Here is an 18783-nt window from a genome sequence, read left to right on the forward strand (position 1 = left end):
TTTCTTGGATTTTAATTTTGAATATTGTAATTATAATAAATTTTATTTATTCTAATTATTTTACTAAAATTAAAATCATGAATTAATTTAAATACGACTGAAATTAAATTAAACTTTTTGGATTCAATTATAAATTTATATGAGCTTTAAATTTTAATTAAATTTGTATGTTTCTGGTTAGACTAGAAATACATTTTTATGTTTAAAATTAGTAAAGCATATGAATTTATTGGTTTAAGTGGGAGCCCTTTTAGTCATAAACTTTTGATTAGGTCTACAAATCCTTAAGGTTAAAACAACTTGATTAGAAATAATAAGGACTGAATAATTGGTAGATTATTGGTGCCCTTGATTAATTGCTGCAAGTGTTTACGTGATGCATAATGTGTTTTACTAACCAGCTATGTGGGCCATTCATGATAATGAATGGGTGAATGGTATATATTGTATATGTACTGTTTTGCAGGTTATGAAGTGACTAGTATGGCCCAAATAGGATAGAAAATATGGTCTGCGTACCATTAATTTGAATGTAATTGGTCTAAAGTACCAAAGTTGTTTTTCAATTCAAATATGGTCTGCGTACCATCAAATAGTTGTAATTAGTTTTTAATTATAGCTTATCCTATTTGAAGAAAATGGTGCCTCCCACGGAGATTTTCAAGACGGACTTTGAAGTTAAAGCTTCAAGATGAAGTCGGGCCATACTAGATCACATTTATCTTATGCATGCTTTAAGTTATTTATTGCTTTAAATATGTCTTAAATATGCATGAGATCAAAGCTTGATTATGTTGCATGATTAAGGATTTTAGTTCACTTAAAATCTAACCAACATAGTAAGAGCCTTAAGTTCCAAACTTAAAAATTCAGTTAAAAGGTGCCATGCCAAAATATACACTTGCTTGGATATCCTTTACATCAATCTAGTAATAGTTTTCGCTCAGCGAGGTGTTACTTATTGGTCCTAAAGGGGCAAGGTACACAAATAATTGTGAGTACATGTTAGTTTTGGTGAAACTCAACGATATAAGTAAGGAGTCCTTTTATGTCGTGGCAAAATCGATAGGTTTACCTAATAAGTTCTTAGACGTACCTATTAACCAAGAATAGTTTCTAGACTATTAGCAAAAGCCTTTTGCTTACCTAAGATATTTTAGGATTAAGTCGACAAACTGTGCTTAGTTCTTCAATGATTTTAGGATCTTGGAATCATTTTATTCACACCTGCCGGAACAATAAATTCGAATAAAATGCTAATAACTTGTTGAAATTGCATGATTGCTTTAATTTTCAAGTTATTACTCATGATAAATGTTTAGACTTTTCATGCTTCAATGAATGTTTTAATTATTGTTTATAATTAAATATCTTGCACTGCAATAAATCCTTTTAGAAAGGTAACAGTAAATTTCCTCGATTGGTAGTGAATCCAAGAACGATTCACGGAAATGAGAGAAAATGAGCAATTTAAAATGTACGTTTCTTTTAGCGACTTTTATGGTTGTTTTCGAATATCAAAATCGAATGGCAAACCAATTGGTGCTTGTGAATTCGAAATACAATGTAGTTTTGAGATCATAAAGCATTGAGTTTAATACGCTCAGCTTTGCCAATGGTTAACAACCTAATATCTTTGTCCATTTAATTCTCGAATGAGTCTAGTCCCTAGACATTCGAATAGATCGATGCTTAGAGAACTTTAGAAGCTTCTGGTAAGATCATCTAGTTGAAACAAAATATTCAACATAAATTAAAATGGTAAAGAACCTTGTTGGTGACATTGGACATGTCTAACAAAGTATAAAAGTCAACACTATAGAATTCAATTCTTAAGACTATAAGAAAGGGTACAAGAAATAGGAAAACAAGGATTAAATGAAAGGAATTTACGATTCCGTTTCTACCTATAAGTTTATGTTTAAAGAGAAGTGACCTAGCAATCAAACTTCCTTGGTATCATATACCGCTTGAGGTTCTTGCTTCGGTAATAACTCAAACAATGGAAGCTAGGATACACTAATGACCTACAAGTGGGAAATGAAGCATGGCAATGCTACATTAGTTGTAGGGTCATCTAGTTTGTTTTAAGTCCTTTCAAAGGCTGGAACTTAATGGCTATTTTGTTCCATAATCAGCATACCTAAGTTTCTGCTTCAAACACAGAAAGACTCACATTCAGAAGAACAAAAACAATGCTTGTTTGTTTGTTTATTTGAATGAAATGGTCAATTACAGGTTGAGTCAATATGCTTGATTAAAACAAACAACTCTTTAAAGAACTTTACTAGGTTCAAATCAAACCCTTGATTTGAGTTCCATTAATCTTTGGCATTGTTGCTTAGACCATATCAACAAGTTAACATTCATAAGCTCTATTTTGATGGACTTTTTGAAAGTTGGTTGATTTCTAGATCAACTTAAGACAAGCTAGTCTTAATTGTTGAAAGTAACAAAGAATATGAACTATTGTTAGAACGCCTAGACGATAGAGTTCAAAGCTAAAGAAAGGTTTTATGACTTAATTATTTCACATGGATTTGAGTGAATATAGGTTTATTTACTCAAATGTGATATAAGTTGAATCTGTTTGGCTAGTTCAAAGATTCAGAAGTATAAAATCCACTTGGCAAGAAATCATAAAGATCTAGGTTAGATCATGTTGATGATTACTTGAGACCAAATATGATCATCAATGATTGTGTGTTGTAATTTCACAATCTAGCTCCATAAGATATGGCATATCTTAGTTGGAATAATCGAAGTCAATTAGTACTTGATTCGATCAATGATGAATCATAAAGACTTTTCCTATAATTTCTAAAACAAAATGCTCAAACTACTACCAAACTAAACCAAATTCGTCAAAGCTATTGAAAAGTAATTTCAGAATATCTTTTCATGATATATCTAAAGAGTTCCTAAACTCAGTGGGAGCTTAGTGTTTGTTATTCGACAAACTAAGGTCCAAGTTTAGATATATGTTTCATTGTGATTTATTCAAATGAGACACAAGGGTATTGTTTCTACCACGAATTTTTGAGAACATATTGTTTGTTTGCTCGAAATAATGTCCTTTTGGAGATTCGTTTCCAAAATGACAAGTGGGAGAAAATAGACCTCGAAAGTCTTCGAGGCGAACAACAAACATAAACGGACATTCCGCAGGCTTTTCGAAGTTCTTTAGAAAATCCGAACACGTATTCTTTAAAGACTTTAGAAGTGGCTTTAAAGAATAGACATCTCTTAGAAGACTTTACAAGTGCTTCAAGGAGAACAGAATATTCAAAGGACTTTTAAATGGCTATTGATATTCTATTTGTTTGATGTTCTATACCCAAAGTAGGCATAGAGTTCAAGTCACTGGAACTATGATATTCTTCTATTGGATAGTGAAGAAACATGGAGTTCAGGTCACTAAAGCTATGCGATTCTTCTATTAGATAGTGAAGAAACCTACAACTTACAGTCAAACTATTATCATGTAGATTAATTAGTTTATGACCTGTAAGAAAGCTATGACGAAACCCAGATTCCCTAAAATGGTTAGAGGCCATATATAGACTATATGTTTAATTGGTTAAAGGCCATAAAACATACTCAGTGTTTTGATGACAAAATTGAAATTTTGTTGATTTGCAAGAATAGTTTCACACCTATTGGTTGCAAAGTTTGTTTTAAGGATAAAAACCATCAAACATGAAATTGTGTTCACACACAAAGCTAGATTAGTTTCTAAAGGTTACAAGCAAATTCACGATGTGGATTGTGTTGAAACCTCGTGCAAAATCGTAATGCTTAAGTCTATAATTCAAGCAATGATTGCATATTGGTACATATGGAAATTGGATGACAAAACATCTTCCTCAGTCAAATGTTGGAAGAAACTATGTACATGGTATGTCATAGGATTTGTAGATCCAAATAAATGCTTGAAAAGGAAAGCTAGCTTATAAAATCTAAGTACAAATTTGAGCAAGCAATTGGGAATTAGAAATGTATTTTAGTGAAGCTAATAAGTATTTTAGTTTCATAAAATGTACATGATTCTTATAGATATATAAGAAGTTTAGTGGGAGTACATAAAAACTTAATTGGTCCTATGTGTATCACACACATATCTCTCTATTGTAAAATAACATTCAAATGCTAATGACTTAGATTTGAGATTATTCATCAATGATGGACCATGGCGAAACTTAGTACATACTGGGTATTAAGATCTATTTACAAAGATCTTATGATATTGTTTTGGATTAAGTAATGGCATTTACTAAATCAAACACGAAAGTCTCCATTGGAGATATTCGACCCATGTGAATAAATCTAAGTAAAGGATGTTTGAACTATGTATAAGCATTTACTAAGTTAAACATCAAAGAGTCTAAATGAGATTCTTAACCTATATTATATGTCAAAGAATTTAGCTGAATTTAGTATCTACTGAAACTAGATAAGCTAAAGTTACATGAATAGAATTCAATTGGGAATTATTCTGCAAAAGAATTTATCATGTATGATATAATATGAGGATTGCCAAAAACGTATCGTATGACTTTAGCCATGACGAACATATACCAATCTCTATTGATCTAAGTAAAGATCAACTAGATTGAGATCAAGAATACTTATGGTACTTGAAAAGGTACATAGGAATAGTTCTTGATTCAAGGAAATAAAGATATGCTAAATATTGATGCTACACGCATAAACACTGGCAAAGGATCAAGCAAGACCCTTTGGAGTTAACCATTGATAAGGACGAGCTATAGAGCATCGTGTTTTGAAAATGGCAACATGGGTTGGAGACCATGAGTTGTTGTGTGGGAAATTAAAATAATAATTTCTATGTTCTAAGATATAGTTGGAGAGTCTTCCACATATCTATAAACTGCTTGGATAGGTAAATCCAAACAAAGCATCACTAGCAACCTATACAGTTGAAGTAAAAGTAATTATTGCCTAAGAAGCAATAAAACAGGGTTGTTTAAAGTTCTTCACTGAACTTGGGTAGATCACCTATCTGCTGGCTTGATGGTTCTTCATTGAAAAATGAGTAGAACCACTCTTGAAGCAAGAAAAACGTCTGCTAACTTGATGGTTCTTCATTGCAAAATGAGTAAAACCACCATCGAAGTAAGAAAGACTATATCACATAATAAACAAACTCGAAAAGATCTTATCATCATATCTCGAAGAACATTCGATGAAAAGGATATTAAGATTGGCAAAGCATGATAACTAAACCTATGCAACAAGTGAGAAGCAACACTCACGTTGTAGCACTGGAAATCAAGCATAGCTTTGAATTCCATGAAATGTTTTAAAGATGGGTTAGAGGCCCATGGTTGTAAAACATTAGGGGTTGAACATTTATCATATATGAAATGTATTTTCATATTCCATTTAATCTTGGTTTAGTATTAAATGATGAGTCCCTTCAATTTGACGATATATTCAAGATAGACTGTCAGGACCAGTCCTGTGACTAAGAAATGTCTATCAAGTGAACTTGAATGTCAAAGGTTGAAAATTGTCCCTAGTCGGAGTTTTCTATAAAATTGGACGCATAGAAAACGTTTGACGATTAGAATGCAAGATGACTAGTAGTTCTGTTTCTTGAACTATGTGGACATGGCAATGTCATAATCATTTGCATAGATACTTACTTTGGGAAGACTAGTATCGGACAAGACCTATGAAACTTTACTGTAAGAGATGAAAATCTGTCATAAGTAAATTTCATTAAAATTATTAGACACTAAATCCTCAATACCTGAGTGATTTGAGATTACTTGTTTGAGAACTGGTTACTTTGACGTTGACCAACCGTCGCACCGTAAAAGGAGGCTATAAAGGCAACGCTCAGGTAATCACCTATCAAACGAAGTCTAATCTCAAGATCGCAAGATTGGGATTGTCCTCCCATAAATCGGGATGAGATGCTTAAAAGTTGTACAAGGCCACTCGGAGAGCTAGAAACTGTGAAATGCATGGCCGTGCTCGGATGAATCATAGGCTACGATTATCTGTTTATTTGATCAGTTGAACTCTGAAACCGAGGAACACCTCTGGACATAATAAGGATGACAACTCTTACCTTATGTTCAAGAGCAAGCATCAAGCGGCAAAGGAATTAGGAAATGCACACTTGTCCCTAAGGACAAGTGGGAGACTGAAGGAAATAATGCCCTTGGTCCAAGTATGCATTCAATGTTAAATCTAATAAACGCGGTTCAGTATTAATTAACAAGTTAATAATTCAGTGAGATCAAGTGAGCTGAATGCCTAGCTAGAGGCCGCTTCAGTTCAAGTGGAATTAATGATATTAATCAACAGCTTACTCTTGACTGAACCCGTAGGGTCACACAAATAGTACGTAAACGGATCAAGTATTTAATGGCACTAAATACTCCAACTATGGATATTCGGAATCGACGGATCTTGGTTTCAGTGGGAGCTGAGATCGTCACAGGCAAGAAATGAATACTCCGGAAACGATGATATTGCCAGAAACGGAAATATGGATCGTATCGGAAATATAAATATTATCCAAGTCGTAGATGTTGCCGGAAACGGAAACATGGTACGTATCGGAAAATATTATCGGAAATAGAAATATTGCCGGAATCTGAAATATTGCCGGAAACGGAAATATTGTCTGAATCGGAAATATTATCGGAATCGGAAAATAATTCCGGAAACGGAAATATTAAATATTTGTTCGAAATGGAAATTAATTCCGGAATCGGAAATATTAAATATTGTTCGTATCGGAAATGAATTCCGGAATCGAGAATTTAATCGGAAGCGCATCGTACGAATTAGCATCGGACGAGGCCTGCCAGACGAAGGCCCATCACGAAGCCGGGCCATCGCCCAGCAAGCCAAGCGCAACAACCACACGCCAAGCATGCGACCAGGCCCAGCGCAAAAGCCAGGCCCAGCCGAAGCTTGGGCGCGCGCGCGGGGCTGCGACGAGTGGGCTGGCGCTGTGCGTGGGCCGCAAGGCCTGCGTGCGGTGCTAGCGTATTACTCGAAGTGTGTTACTCGAATCCTAAAGCGTATAGAATTCGTTTAATGATTAAATTCCTAATCCTAAAAGATAAATTATTTAAATAAGAGTTCCACTAGGATTCTAATTTAATTAATTCGTATCCTAGTAGGATTCCAATTCTCTTTCCATACCCCTATAAATATGTGGCCTGGGTTCACAATTTATAACGAGTTTTCAAGTATTCAAAGTGAGTTTTGAGAGAAAAATTCAGACACACATCTTGCTCAAAAGTGCCGAAAATTCTAGTACCTTAAGGGCGATTCTAGTTGGTCAAACTTAAGGCGGATCCGGACGTGCTGTGGACTATCTACGGAGGGACGACACTTGGAGTCCTAAAGACTTGTTCTTGTTCGGTTCGGGCGCAGCTAGGGAAGGCACGCAACAAAGAGTATGCATCTAAATTATGCTATATGATTATGTGTAAATAATATGTATTCCTGGGTTAATGGTTGTTTCCGCATGATTTATGTAATATCATATGTATCATAACCTAACAGTCACCACCCGGGTGAACAGAATATGGTGTATTGTGACCTTCTCTCATTAACTTTTCCTTTAGTTCACCACACTTCTGAGGCATGCACCACCTTCCTTTGTACCTCAAACTTCCATCTTAGTGGACCTTAAAATCCATCTCTTTCCCTTGTGAAATATTTTCCTTTATTCGCTCTAGCTTAACATCTCCAGCCTGATTCTCCTTGATCTCATCAAACACAGACGGTTGAATAGTTAAGCAGTTCATCATTCCTTCAAGACATTCTCCATTCACTATTTCTAGATACAATTGTTGCATGTCCTTACACAGCTCGTTAGCAACTACTAACACATTCACACTATGACTTGATTTCCTGCTCAAGGCATCTACAACTACATTGGCTTTTCCCTCATGGTATTGAATGTCCAGATCATAATCCTTGATCAATTCTAACCACCTTCTTTGGCGCATTTCAAATCCTTCTGAGTGAAAATGTACTTCAAACTCTTATGATCCGTGAATATCGTACATTTCACACCATACAGATAGTGTCTCCATATCTTTAATGGAAACACTATGGCTGCTAGTTCTAAGTCATGGGTAGGGTAATTGGATTCATATGGTTTCAACTGCCTTGATGCATACGCAATCACCTTCCCGTTCTACATCAATACACACCCTAAGCCATTCTTGGATGCATGATTGTACACATCATAGGTACCACTCTCGTCAGGTAAGGTTAACACCGGGGCGGTTGTCAATCGCGTCTTCAAAGCATGGAATGCCTCTTGACACTGCTCATTCCACTCAAACTTTGATTGCTTCTTCGTCAAAGTTGTCATTAGTTTGGCGATTCTAGAAAAGTCTTGTACAAAGAGTCTATAATAACCCGCTAAACAAAGAAAACTCCGAACGTCGGTGACACTCTTAGGCGTAGGCCACTAACTAACAGCTTTTATCTTTGCAGGATCCACTGCAACTCCTTCCATAGACACAAAATGTCCAAAAAATGCAACCTTCTCCAACCAGAATTCACACTTCGAGAATTTGGCGTACATCTGGTTGTCTCTTAGGGTACTCAACACTCAACTTAAGTGTTTAGCATGATCCTCCTCACTTTTGGAATATAACAGAATATCATTTAAGAAAACCACTATAGACTTGTCCAAGAATGCATGGAATACTCGGTTCATTAGGTCCATAAAAATTGCAGGTGCATTGGTTAACCCAAAAGGCATAACAGTGAACTCATAATGACCGTATCTAGTCCTAAATGCAGTCTTTGGTATATCGTGCTCTGCGATTCTCAAGTGATGATAACCTGACCTCAAATCGATCTTTGAAAATATTCCTCCTCCTTTCAAAGGTCAAACAGATCATCTATCCTAGGAAAAGGATACTTATTCTTATTGTGACTTTGTTAAGCTCCTTGTAGTCTATACATAGTCTCATGCTTCCATCCTTCTTCTTCACAAACAAGAGTGGTGCTCCCCAAGGCGATGCACTTGGTCTAATATAACCTTTCTCTAGTAATTCTTCCAGTTGACCTTTCAATTCACTCATCTCTGCCGGAGCCATCCGGTATGGGCCTTTTGAAATAGGTGCAGTTACGGGTATTAGGTCTACGGTAAAGTCAATAGTTCGGTTGGGCGACATTCCCGGGATCTCTTCTGGAAACACGTCCAAGAACTCATTTACCACTGCAATGTCCTCTGGTTGCTCCTTCATCACATGCTCTAAGTCTCTCACATTAAATAAGAAAACAGGGTTCCCTTTATTGACTAGCTTCACGAGTTCCATTGCCGTGATGATTCCTACACTTCTAGGCTTCCCAAAACGACGATAGGATACTACCTTTCCTAAGCTAGACTTCAAGTGAATCTTCTGCTTCTCACAATCAATCTTGGCTTTGAACATTGCCAACCAATCCATTCCCAAAATCACATCTAAATTTCCTAACTCAAACTCGATTAGGCTAGACAAGAATATGGTCTTGGCTATGGTCAAAGGTAAGTCTCTATTGATCTTGGTACACTTCACGATCTCACCGGTTGGTATCACTATGGGTACTTTAATTCTTTCAGGTTCTTTCAACTCTAACTTCTCTGAGATAACCTTTGATATAAACGAATAAGTCGCACCAGAATAAAATAGTACTTTAACTAAAATGGAGTTAATAGAAAAAGTACCAGCTATGACGCCGGGCGAGGTTTTAGCTTCATGCCAATAGACCTTCTTCGGATCCTTATACAACTTGTCACCACCCGGGTGAACAGAATACGACGTATTTTGACCTTCTGTCATCAATTTTTCCTTTATTTCATCACACTTTTGAGGCACACACCACCGTCCTTTGTACCTCAAACTTCCATCATCGTGGATCTGAAAATCCTTCTCTTTTCCTTGCGAAATCTTTTCTTTTATTCTCTCTAGCTTAACATCTCCAGCCTGATTCTCATTGATCTCATCAAACGCTGACAGTTTCCTTCTAAACATTCTCCATTCACTACCTACAGATTCAATCAATGCATGCCCTTGCACAGCTCGTTAGCAACTACTAACGCATTCACAATATGACTTGATTTCCTGCTCAAGGCATCTACAACTACATTGCCTTTTCCCTCATGGTATTGAATATCCAAATCATAATCCTTGATCAATTCTAACCACCTTCTTTGACGCATATTCAAATCCTTCTGTGTGAAAATGTACTTCAAACTCTTATGATCCGTGATTATCTTACATTTCACACCTTACAGGTAGTGTCTCCATATCTTTAATGAAAACACTATGGAAGCTAGTTCTAAGTCATGGGTAGGGTAATTGGATTCGTACGGTTTCAATTTTCTTGATGCATACGCAATCACCTTCCCGTTCTTCATCAAAACACACCCTAAGCCATTCTTAGATGCATCATTATATACATCATAGGTACCACTCTCATCTCGCAAAGTTAACATCGGCGTGGTTGTCAATTGAGTCTTCAAGGCTTGGAATGCTTCTTCACACTGCTCATTCCACTCAAACCTTGCTTCCTTTTTCATCAAAGTTGTCATTGGTTTGGCGATTCTAGAAAAGTCTTGCACAAAGCGTTTATAATAACCCGCTAAATCAAGAGAACTCCGAATATCGGTGACATTCTTAGGCATAGGCCACTCACTAACAGCTTTTATCTTTGCAGGGTCCACTGCAACTCCCTCCTTAGACACAAAATGTCCCCAAAATGAAACCTTCTCCAGCCAGAATACACACTTCAAGAATTTAGCGTACATCTGGTTGTCTCTCAGGGTACTCAACACTCAACTTAAGTGTTCGACCTGATCTTCCTCACTCTTGGAATATACCAGAATATCATCCATGAAAACCACTACAAACTTGTCCAAGAATGCATGGAATACTCGGTTCTTTAAGTCCATAAAAATTGCAAGTGCATTGGTTAACCCAAAAGGCATAACAGTGAACTCATAATGACCGTACCTAGTCCTAAATGAAGTCTTTGGTACATCGTGCTCTGCGATTCTCAACTGATGATAACCTGATCTCAAGTCAATCTTTGAAAAGATTCCTGCTCCTTTCAATTGGTCAAACATATCATTTATCCTAGGCAAAAGATACTTATTCTTGATTGTTAGTTTGTTGAGCTCCCTGTAATCAATACAGAATCTCATACTTTCGTCCTTCTTCTTCACAAACAAGACCGGCGCTCCCCAAGGCGATGCACTTGGTCTAATATAACATTTCTCCCGTAAATCCTTCAGTTGACCTTTCAATTCACTCATATCTGTTGGAGCCATTCGATACGGGGCTTTTGAAATAGGTGCAGTTCCAGGTATTTACTCTATGGTAAAGCCAATAGGTCGGTTGGGCGGCATTCCCGGGATCTCTTCCGGAAACACGTCCAAGAATTCATTTACTACTGCAATTTCCTCTGGTTGGTCCTTCATTACATGCTCTAGGTTTCTAACTGTAGGGGAATACAGTTAAACATAATAACATGTGCGGAACAATTCCCAAAGCCAGGAAACATGTATAAAGCACAGATTAAACATACTTACATTCGAAGCGTGTTTTCCACAATAATCCGTCAACGAACATGAACAAAGAACTCCAATTGTCGTTCCTCTACTTGGTTCACCGACACGATCAGATCCGTCTTGATAATCGTAGCTTAGACAATTAATCAAGATACTTTGCCTTTTGGGAAGAACTCACTTTGGAGGCACAGAGAGAATTAGGGTTCTCTGTGTCTCTAGGGTTTTGAGTAATCTGAATTGTGATTGCAGTAAGTTGGAAAATAGGTCATAAGGTTATTTACATAACCTTACTAACCGACCAAGCCCGGAGGCAAGGCCGGCCAGCAAGCCACGCGTGAGACAAACACAGCACGCTGGGCCATGGGCCTCGCTGTTGTGGCTGTGTCGCTGCACAGGCCCGCGCGCACACGCGCAGCTCCGCTCGACCATGGGCCAGCACTGCCGTGTTGCCTTGGCCTTTGCTTGCTCGCCTAGCGCGCGCCCATGGGCCTCGAGTGCTTCGTGCACTCGGCTCGTGGACCGCTCTTCGTATTCGCGTTTAATATATTTCCGATATATTATTTATCGTTTCGTATACGACGAATCACCGTCGTACGATAGGATTTATTCGTTTCGCCTAGCTTACGAATATTCGCGATACAATATACGATTCCGATGCAAGGTCGTATCGTATAATACGTTTCCAACTTAAATCCCGAAAAGATATTAAATGAATTTCCGATTCATTTAATCCGGTGATCTGTTACGTGTCATTGGTGTGACCTTGTAGGTTCAGTCAAGAGTAAGTTGTGAGTTCAATATCCATTCAAACTCACTGATCGGAAGCATTGCTCCAGCTAGCTGTTCCGATCACTTGATCTCACTGAATTAATTGTTCGCAATTAATCTGAACCTTGGTATTAGACTTAACGCACCTTGGGTGAAGGACATATTTCCTTCAATCTCCCACTTGTCATTCAGATAAGTGTGCATCCACATTCCTTTGTCGCTTAGTGTTACTTACTGAACATAAGGTAAGATCCAAGCCATCCTTATTAGGTCCAGAAGTGTTTCTCGGATTACAGAGTTCAACTGTCAAACTTTTGCCGAAGGTTAAGCCTAACCATTCTGAGCACGGCCATGCATTTTACAGTATCTAACTCTCCGAGAGGCCTTGTTACACAACAACACCATATCCTATCAAAGATAGGAGGATAATCCATTCTTGCAATCTATGAACACTCACTTTGATTCATAGTACGCCCAATAACTGCTTTTATAGCCTCCTTTTACGGTGCGACGTTTAGCTAGTATCAAAGCGAACTAATTCTCAAACGAGCAGACATAATCGCTCATGTTCTGAGGAACGGTTTCTAATCACCATTAATGAGAACTACCTATGACATGACTTTAATCTCTTAAAGCGTTCTCATGGTCAATCCGATACAAGATCCAATAAGTATCTATGCAAAAGATTCTGACATCCAGTCACTCTAGTTCCAGAAACAGAACTAAGTAATCTACTTGCAATCTAATCTTCATTAGTCATTGATCGTCAACCTTTCAATGACCTGGATTAGGGATCCTTTGTGACTTCAACATTCAAGTTCACTTATGGGTGTTTCTTTGTCAAAGAATCCATCTTGACATCCCATTTGAATGATTTGAATCACATGGACTTATCATTTAATTCTAAACCACAATTAAATGAATATGAAATAATAAATTTCATAAATATGAAATGGTTAAACCAATTGTTTTAAACATAGATCTAACAGATGTTCTAAAACAATACTTAGAAAATCAAAGCCATTCTCCAACATGCTTGATTCCCATGGTTGCTACATGTGCGTTGTGTTTCACTTGTGGCAACGGTTTAGTCAATGGATCCGCGACGTTGTCGTCAGTTCCAACCTTGCAAATCTCGATTTCCTTTCTTTCAACGATCTCTCGAAGTATATGAAATCGCCGCAGTACGTGCTTGGACTTCTGGTGGCTCCTAGGCTCCTTTGCCTGGGAAATGGCTCCGCTATTGTCACAATACAAAGCCACTAGTCCTTTAATGGAGGGGACAACACCAAGTTCTTTGATGAACTTCCGAATCCAAACAGCTTCCTTTGCTGCTTCTGAGGCAGCAATGTACTCGGCTTCAGTTGTAGAATCCGCAATAGTGCTTTGCTTAGCACTTTTCCAGCTTACTGCTCCGTCGTTGAGGCAGAACACAAACCCAGACTGTGATCTGAAATCATCTCTGTCGGTTTGAAAGCCTGCGTCCGTATAGCCCTTAACAATCAACTCATCTGTACCACCATAAACCAGAAACTGATCCTTAGTCCTTTTCAGGTACTTTAGGATGTTCTTGGCAGCAGTCCAATGCGCCTCACCTGGTTCTGACTGGTACCTGCTCGTTGCACTGAGTGTGAACGAAACATCCGGCCTTGTACAAATCATAGCATACATGATGGATCCAATAGCCGAAGCGTATGGAATTCCACTCATCTTTCTATGCTCATCAGATGTTTTAGGACACTGATTCTTGCTTAGATATACGCCATGTGACATGGATAGATGGCCTCTCTTGGCTTCCATCATATTGAACCTAGCTAGCACTTTGTCAATGTAAGTGCTTTGGCTTAGTCCAATCATCCTCTTAGATCTATCCCTATAGATCTTGATGCCCAATATGTACTGTGCCTCTCCTAATTCCTTCATTGAGAAACACTTCCCGAGCCAAGTCTTTACAGACTCCAACATAGGAATGTCGTTTCCAATAAGCAGTATGTCGTGAACATACAAGACTAGGAATGCAATTTTACTCCCACTGACCTTCTTGTATACACAAGATTCGTCCTCATTCTTGATGAAGCCAAACTTATTGACTGCTTCATCAAATCGTTGATTCCAACTCCTTGATGCCTGCTTTAGTCCGTAGATGGACTTCTTAAGCTTGCATACCTTTCCTTGGTTCTTTTGATTGACAAAACCCTCCGGCTGTGTCATGAACACAGTGTCTTCAGGAACACCGTTCAAGAAGGCAGTATTGACATCCATTTGCGATATTTCATAGTCATGAAAAGCGGCAATCGCAAGGATTATCCGAATAGACTTAAGCATCGCGACTGGAGAAAAGGTTTCATCGTAGTCAACGCCGTGAACATGCCTGTAACCTTTTGCTACCAATCTAGCCTTGTATATGTATACAATTCCATCTTTTTCTTTCTTCAATTTGAAGACCCATTTGCATCCGATAGGTGTGAACCCATCCGGCAAATCAACCAAATCCCAGACTTGATTTTCAGACATGGAGTCTATTTCAGATTGCATGACCTCTAACCATTTAATGGAGCTTGGGCTCGTCATATCTTGCTTGTAAGTCAAAGGTTCATCACTATCCAATATGAGAACGTCTAAGTTTTCAGTCAAGAGGACGCATGTCCATCTATCCGGCTGAAAAATAGTTCTATTTGACCTACGAGGGGCAACAACGTTTTGAGGAACTACTCCCACTGGCTCTTCTAAAGACCTTGGAGGTTCATCAACTTGAACTGCTTCTAAAGAGTTCTGAGTTCGTTGTTTGTCCCGAATCTCTTCGAGGTCTATTATTCTCCCACTTGTCAATTTGGAAATATGATTTCTTTCCAAAAAGACACCGTCACAAGCAACGAATACCTTGTTGTCTGACTTGTTGTAGAAGTAATACCCCATAGTTTCTTGTGGATACCCAACGAAGAAACATTTGTCAGATTTAGGTTGTACCTTGTCCGAAATTAATCGCTTGACATATGCTTCGCAACCCCAAATCTTCAGAAAAGACAACTTTGGAAGTTTCCCATTCCATAATTCGTATGGAGTCTTTTCAACAGCTTTTGACGGAGCACGATTCAGTGTGAGTGCTGCAGTTTGCAACGCATGTCCCCAGAACTGTAAAGGAAGTTCGGCCTGACCCATCATTGACCTGACCATATCGAGTAAGGTCTTGTTTCTCCGTTCCGACACTCCATTCCATTGAGGTGTCCCCGGAGCAGTCAATTCAGAAAGAATACCGCATTCTTTTAGATGGTCATCAAACTCGTGGCTAAGATATTCACCTCCTCGATCCGATCTTAGAGCTTTGATTTTCTTGCCATGTTGATTCTCTACTTCATTTTGAAATTCTCGGAATTTCTCAAACGATTCAGACTTGTGCTTCATTAAGTAAATATAGCCATATCTACTGAAGTCGTCTGTAAACGTTATGAAATAGCTGAACTCACCTCTAGCTTTCGTACTCATAGGCCCACATACGTCCGTATGTATTAGCCCTAGTAGTTCGCTTGCTCTTTCTCCCACCTTTGAGAAAGGTTGCTTTGTCATTTTGCCAAGTAAACAAGATTCGCATTGATCAATCTTCTCTAATTCGAATGATTCTAGAATTCCTTTCTGTTGAAGTAATTCCATGCGCTTTATGTTTATATGGCCTAATCGACAATGCCACAGAAATGTGAGATTCGAATCACCAGTTTTAGCCTTTTTGGTATTTATGTTATAAATGTGTTTGCTCGTATCTAGCACGTAAAGACCGTTTTCTTGTTGTGCTGAACCATAAAACATTCCATTCAAAGCAAAAGAACAACTATTCTCTTTAAATTGAAAACTAAAACCTTTAGAATCCAAACTTGAAACGGAAATGATGTTTCTGGTGATACTAGGAACATAGTAACATTTTTCTAGTTCCAAAACAAACCCACTAGGAAAAGAAATAAAATAAGATCCTACGGCTAATGCAGCAATCCGTGCTCCATTTCCCACGCGTAGATCCATCTCGCCTTTATCAAGCTTTCTACTTCTCCTTAGTCCCTATGGATTGGAACATAAGTGTGAGCCACAACCAGTATCTAATACCCAAGAAGTAGAATTAGCTAGATTACAATGTATAACATACATACCTGATGTAGAAGCAACGTTTCCGTCCTTCTTCTCTTCCTTTAGATTAGGGCAATCTCGCTTGTAATGACCAATTTCATTACAATTGAAGCATTGCGATGTAGATGGAGAACGATCCTTCTTAATCTTCTTCTTGGATGGCGCCACTTTCCTTCCTGAAGTAGATGGAGATGCACCCTTGCTTTGGATCTTCCCCGGAACCTTTTTCTTGATTTTCTTACTCTTTACTTTTAGTGATGCTTGCTTATCACTTACAAAGTCCAATTCGTACTAATGAAGCAAGTGAATTAGTTCACTAAGAGTATTCTCCCTTTTCTTGGAAAAATAGAGTAGTTTGAATTTCTTATAACCAGGGTGAAGAGAATTCAAAAGTATTCCCGCAGCTGCAGAATCTGGGAATGGATCACCAAGTAACTCAAGCCGGTTGAGAAGCCCAACCATTTTCTTTGTATGAGTTCTGATTGGTGTCCGTTCTGTCATTTCAAGACCAATGACCCTTTCCCTTGCTTTTTGTCTTTCGACGTCAAAGCAACAACCCAGTGGAGCGTTAAGCTTTAGATCCTCAAATGAATTTACAAATTCAAAAACATTTTGGTCGACATGTTGACCACTATGTTGGAATCTGCCACGACATATATCCCTAAGATGCCTTAGGAGTGCCCATGGCTCGTATGCAACGAACCTTGCACTCCAATCATTGGGGATAGAGCCAAGAATAAGATCCATCACTAGCGATACGTGGCTTGCCCACGTATAGTGCTTTTCCGGAGTCATATCCTTTGAGTAATAGCTGGGGATGGGATGGTCAACTACATATTCAATGTTGTTCCACCTGAGGACTTGCCGAAGCTTCCTCTCCCAATCAAGAAAGTTTGATAGGTTCAATTTTACATCCAGAATTTCAGTTACTTTGAGTTGTGTTTTGATTGCGGCCATTTTGATTACTACAATCGAAAAGAATTTGCAATAAATAACCATTCATACAATTCAATAACTTTGAAATAAAAGCAAAACATGCAATCATTAAAGCTATTAAAACATTTCATTCATGCAAAAGCAAAAACATGATCCTAAATGAATGAAATGATTCGAAGATCCCAAAAGTCCTAAATCCTTAAGCAGCTTTAGCATGTCTTAAGTAGTTTAAGATTTTTGGTAAGCAAAACCTATTGCTAGTAATCTCCAAATTACTCTTGGTTAATAAATTAATGCCATAATTTATCCCATTGCCACAACTTAATGCCATTGTTGTTTGAGTTGTAACCACAATCAACGTGCTCCTTTAGGACGCCTTACCACCTAAGTCAACTAAAATAGCACCTCGCTTTAGCGTAAACCTACTATCTTAGATCCCTAGATTTTTGTAAGTGTTGATTTGGAAGACAATTTTTAAAACTCAATGTTACTTGGACCTAGTTGTTTCTATGTTGGTTCGATTATTTAGTGAACTTAAAACTAATCGATTCATAGGAAACAACCTGTTCATGCAAAGCATACATACATTCATACATTCACACATAATATATATATTAAATTGCATAAATAATTGGTGATCTAGTATGGCCCAAAACTTCTTGTCTTGAAGCATCCAATCTTCATCACCTCCTTGTTAGCTTGGCATCGTCTTGAATCTTCGTTCAAATGCTAACTTAAAGTTCTAAACTAGAAATACTTGAAAATAATAAATTACATCAAAATTTCCATGGTACGCAAACCATATTTAAAACTTTACATTCAAAGATAGAACGGTGCGCAGACCGTATTTAACTATCCTAAATTTGCCATACTAGTCACTTGGAGTACCTGTATTGCATAAAATATATATATTCTATGCATTCACCCATTCGTATGCTAAAACGAATGGCCCATGTAAATATGCAAGTATTTACGTGAATTAATTAAAATTCACGTTCACATAAATGCGTCCTAAAAGATTAATCAATTTCCAAATTATTAATCCTTAGACTTTATTCTAATTAAAATGAATTTAATTAAAATAATGCGACCTACGAAATAATTAAAATAATTATTTCATTTTAATTTCATTTAGTGGCTCCCACTCAAACCAATAATTATTCCGGATAATTAATTATGAAATATTAAATTAAAACTCGCGGCCCGGCCCAAGCAAATAAAATATTAAATTAAATATCCCGTTAGCCCAAATTAATGCAAATATACGAAGCCCAACTAATTAAACGATTCAAAAAAAAAAGTTCAATTAAACGGCCTAGGCTTGCGCCCAGCCCATCGTGCGAGAGGCCCAAGAGCACACAAGCACTGCCCGCGCGCCCCCGCCCATCGTGCGAGAGGCC

Source organism: Spinacia oleracea, chromosome 5, assembly GCF_020520425.1.
Source record: "Spinacia oleracea cultivar Varoflay chromosome 5, BTI_SOV_V1, whole genome shotgun sequence".
Taxonomy (NCBI): Eukaryota; Viridiplantae; Streptophyta; class Magnoliopsida; order Caryophyllales; family Amaranthaceae; genus Spinacia; species Spinacia oleracea.